Source organism: Mastomys coucha, unplaced genomic scaffold (assembly GCF_008632895.1).
Source record: "Mastomys coucha isolate ucsf_1 unplaced genomic scaffold, UCSF_Mcou_1 pScaffold23, whole genome shotgun sequence".
NCBI lineage: Eukaryota > Metazoa > Chordata > Mammalia > Rodentia > Muridae > Mastomys > Mastomys coucha.
In genome coordinates, this window is record NW_022196906.1 from 16,297,569 (window position 1) to 16,303,009 (window position 5,441).

Sequence of the window (5,441 nt, forward strand, 5' to 3'; positions counted from 1 at the left end):
AAATCCGCCTGCCTCTGCCTCCCAAGTGCTGGGATTAAAGGCGTGCGCCACCACCGCCCAGCATCCAATGGATTCTTTAGTTAGGTGTGATAGCTATGGCCTTTAATCTCTGTACTTGGGAAGTGGAGGCAGGTGAATCTCTGTGAGTCCAAGGCCAACCTGGCCTACATAGTGAGTTTCAGGACAGCCACAGCTACACAGAGAAACCCTGTGGTTAAGAGTGCTTGCTATCCTTCCAGAGAACCGAGTTTCTGTTGCCAACACCCATGCCTGACATCTTACAACTGTGAGTTCTGGTTCAGAGGATTTGAAGGTCTCTTCTGGCCTCTGCAGGCTTTGCACTTAATATATAAATACGTGTAGCCAGGCAGTGGTGGTGCACACCTTTTATCCCAGCACTTGGGAGGCACAGGCAGGTGGATTTCTGAGTTCGAGGCCAGCCTGGTCTACAGAGTGAGTTCCAGGACAGCCAGGGCTATGCAGAGAAACCCTGTCTCGAAAAACCGAGAAAACCAACCAACCAAAAAATAATAAATAAATAAATAAATACGTGTAATTTTAAGAAGATGGGATGATTTCTCATGTAAGTACCCAGGGGACATGAATTACAGTGGCTTTGGGATGGAATGTAAAATGGAGAAAGGCACTACTATTCTACTACACGTATGAGGTCAGAGGACAGCTCTGTGGCATTAATTCTCTCCTTCAGCTTTACATGGATTTCAGGGGTGGAACTCAGGTTATCAAGGTTGGCAGCAAGAGCCTTCCCCACCTGCTGAGCCATTTTGTCAGCCCGCCCACCTCTTTCTTGTGATTAGCTCTTGCTGTCAGCATGGCCTGGAACTCAACAGTCCTGCCGCAGCCTCTGCAGTGTTTCCAGGATAACATTTGAAAACCTTTTTTCATTTATTAATATGTGGGTGGGGGGTCCCGTGCTTGTGTAGGGCAGAGGACAACTGTCTGCGGTCCATTCTTCCCTTCCTTTACATGGGTTTTAGGGACCCAACTCAGGTTGCCACACATGCCCAGCAAGTGCCTTTACCCACTGAGCCATCTGGTCAGCTCTGATTGGTTTTTAATGTTTTTGTGTGTGCGTGTGTGTGTGTGTGTGTGTGTGTGTGTGTGTGCGCGCACGTGCGTGAGTGCCAGTGCAGGTGTGGAGAGCAAAGAACACCCTCCAGGTGTTGGCCTGTCACAGATCGTTTGAGTCAGGGTCTCGTGTTTGCATACACTATACTACCTGGCACAGGAGCTTCCTGGGATTCTGGTCTACACCTTCCATCTTGCTGTAGGTACATGGCAATTAAGCTGCTACTGTGATGGCTAAAATAGAATGGCCCCCATAGACTCATACATTTGAATACTCGGTCCCCAGTTGGTAGGTGTGACCTTGTTGAGGGAGGTGTGTCACTGGGGGTGGCTATTCTGAGCCTTTCTGCTTCCAACTTTCAAATCAAGATCTAAGCTGGGGGATGTACCTGCCACCATGCCTCTGCTCCACCATCATGGACTTCTGAAACTGTAAGCCCCAGATCATGGAGTGACCCTTCGGATAGAAACTTGTGCAGGGAGGCTGCTCCTCTAAGGTGTCAGCAATCCTGATGGTTAGAACAAAGCTCTGGAGTTTAGAATCCTCCTCCCTGCATCAGTAGGGAGGAGCCTAGGGTTATGCATATCCTAGGCAAGCCCTCCAACCCCTGAGTAGACCCAGCTGTAGATTGGATTTTAAGGGCCCCTACAAGCCCGTTTAAAGGTTTGGTTTCCAATGTGACACTATTGGGAGGTGGTGGAACCTTTAATAGGGCAGCCTAATGAGGTCTTTGTTTTTTGTTTTTTGCTTTTTTTTTTTTTTTGGTAGGGGCAGGGGTGTTGAGATAGAATCTCTACGTGTCCCTGGCTGTCCTGAACTGGCTCTGTAGACCAGGATGGCATCAAACTCGAAATCTGACTGCCTCAGCCTCCCAAGTGCTGGAATGAACAGTGTGTACCACCATGCCTGGGTTATTTTTCTTAATATGTGTATGTGTGTGACTCCATATGTAGGTTTGTGCAGGTGGTCACAGAAGCCAGAGAAGTTGGATCTTCCTGAAGTTGGAGTTACAGGCAGTTGTGAACAGCCTGGCATAGGTGCTGGGAATCCAGTGAAAGCCCTCAGGAGAGCAGTGTGTGCTCTTAACTTGGACACTCTCTCTCCAGCTCCTGGTCTTTGGGTTCTTGATGTGCTCAGTTAGGAGACAGTGGGACTCCAGTCCCTTCCTTCCCTCTCTTTCACCAGGTGAGCTGACTTCACTGTGCCAGGATCCTCTGTGCCGTGTTGCCTCACAACAGGCCTGAAACCATGGGCTCATCACTCATGAACTTAATCAGTCACAAGCTAGAGCCTGCTAAACTGAACCAAAATAAGCATCAGCGTCATCTGTAGGGAGCACTTCCAGAGTTAACTTTGACTGAGTTCCTGCTTGTGGTTAATCATGAGGGAGTCTGCAGACACCTGTCTTTATTTACAATTAAGTTGTGTGTTATACCCTGGCAGGTTCCTCTGCTTATGCATATGTCCTTGAGAGACTGGGCTAGCCTGAAAGAAAGGGCCTTAGTCAGACATAGATATGTGTACCATAAACTCACCACATAAGGATTTGTTGTCATTATTTATCTTCCTGGATTTGGTCATGCTTTGCATTGCTTGCCTTAATTGACACAGAAAAATACACTTGCTTGCTGGCATGGTATTAACCAGTGGCCCTCCCATATCTGTCTCTTGCATTTCTTTCTGCCTTTCCTCTAATCATCCTCACTCCCCCAGGCGTGGTTCCTATGTTGACTGACTGGCAGGCTCCGGCAATTATGGATTACATAATTACATAGCTATGTGTGGCTGTGTATTTCTGTGTGGGGGTCTGTACATGTGAGTGCAGGTACCCTCAGTATCCAGAAGAGGATGTCAGTAGCAAGTGGTTATGAGCCACCCAACGTGGGTGTTGGGAACTAAACTTGGACCCCAGAAAGAGCAAATTTCTTAACTGATGAACCATTTTTCTAGCCCCACTACAAAAGGTTTCATGAGGTAGGGTTCCCATCCATGGGACGCAGACATCTTAATCACCTCTCATGGCTCCCACCTCTTAATCCTGCTGCTTTGAGAATTAAGTTTCAATATTAACCCCAAAACTCAGATCAGGACAAGATTTTCATAAAGCCATGTGTCAACCAGATCTAGCTAACATGTAATTTTAAATGGTGTATTTGCATGGCTGGAGAGGTGACTCATCGGTTAAAAGCACTTGCTGCTATTGCAGAGGACCCAGGTTCAGTTCCCAGCAACCATGTAAGGTGGTGGCTTACAACCATTCGTAACTCCAGCTCCAGATCAACTGACTCATGGGGGCCTGAAGAGATGGGGAGGCCTGCATGAGTCTGACCTAGGTCCTCTGCATATATGCTATGTCTGAGTAGTTTGGTGTTCTTGTAGAATCCTAACAGCGAGAGTGGTGGCTGTCTCTGACTCTTCTGCCTGCTTGTGTGACCCTTTTCCTCCCACTGGGTTGCATCGTCTAGTCTTGATGTGATCCTATGTGCCTGGTCTTACTGTAGCTTAGTATGCTGTGTTTGCTGTGTTTGGCTGATGTCAATTGGGAGGCTTGCATTTTTCTAAGGGTAGGTGGAGAGGGTGTGGATCTTGGCAAGAGGGGAGATGTCGGGAAAGACCAGGGTGAGAGCGGGGAGAGGGGAGGAAGGGGAAAGTGATGTCAGGATGTAATATATGAGAGATATGAGAGGAGAGAGAGACAGAGAGAGAGAGAAAGGGAGGGAGGGAGGGAGAGAGAGAGGGAAGGAGGGAGAGAGATGGGGAGAGAGAGAGAGGAGAAGGAAGGAAGGAAGGAAGGAAGGAAGGAAGGAAGGAAGGAAGGAAGGAAGATGTACTCACTGGGAGTGAAGAAAGACAGAAATATACTCAACACTCATAGATACAACAAATTTCAAATTGAAAAGGGCTAGGATGCAGCTTAGTGGTAGAATGCCTACCTAGCATATGAGGGCCCTTAGGTTCAATTCCTGAAAATCAAAGCACCCTGTGCAGGTTAGGGTTTGTTTGTTTGTCTTTTTTTTTTAAAAAAAGATTTATTTATTATTATATGTAAGTACACTGTAGCTATCTTCAGACACACCAGAAGAGGGTATCAGATCTCATTATGAATGGTTGTGAGCCACCATGTTGTTGCTGGGATTTGAACTCAGGACCTTTGTAAGAGTAGTCAGTGCTCTTAACCAACCGCTGAGCCATCTCTCCAGCCCCAGGGTTTGTTTGTTTTGTGCGTGTGTGTGTGTGTGTGTGTGTGTGTGTGTGTGTGTGTGTGTGTGTGTGAATTCAACACATGTCCTGGACCCACAGGTGAAGAAGGAACCTCAACTGAATTTCTCAGATTTCTGTCCTCATTTAAGATTGTGAAGTGTAAGTGTTAGGGTGAAATAAACTCTTTCCTTCGTTAGTTGCTTTTGATCAGTGTTTTATCAAAGTGTTTTATCACAGTAACAACAACTAAACACAAACAAACTAGGAAACCCCACAAAGCAAAACAAGCCCCCAAATGCAGTTTTAAAATTATTGATATAACTAAAAAAAAAAAAAAATACTAGCATTTGTACCAATTTGGATCCTTTCTTTTGCTCCCTCCTTTTTAAAATTTCCTTCATTCCTCCTCCTCCTCCTCCTCTTCCTCCTCCTCTTCTTCCTTTCTTCTGGAACTTTCCATGTAGACTAGGCTGGCCTCAAGTTCACAGTGATCTGCTGTCTCTGCTTTAAGTCCTGGGACTGAAGGTCTCCATCATCATGCCTGGCCACTGGACTACTGTTTAGATGCGAAACAGAATCCCCTCTCTTTGTGAAGGCATTACATAAAAGTCAATAGTTCAGAGATGAGCTTTAGGAACAAGTCATGAGGGGATGGAGAGATGGCTTAATATTTAGGAGCACTGGCACCATGAGGACCTGGGGTCAATTCCCAGCACCCACATGGTCAGTCCTAACCATCTATAACTCTAGTCCTAGGACATCTGATGCCTTCTCCTGGCTTCCACGAGCACCAAGCACATAAGTGGTACAAGACCCACAGCTATGTAAAACACACAGCTGGGATTCTACATATATACCAGTAATCCCAGCACATGGGAAACTGAGGAGAATCACAAAAGTTCAAAGCCAGTCTGCTCTACATAGTAAGTTCTAGGCCAACCATGGACACAGGGGCTGGGAGCTGGCCCAGTTGGTAAGGTCCTTACTGCACAAGTGTGAAGACCTGAGGTCTGATCCCTAGCATCCACATAAAAGTTGGTTAAATGAAACTTCAGGGCTGACGGGGATATGGGAGACAGACAGATGAATCTCCAAGGTTCACTAGCCAATTGATGATCTTTAGGCTCAGGGAGTCCCCCTGCCTCAAAAA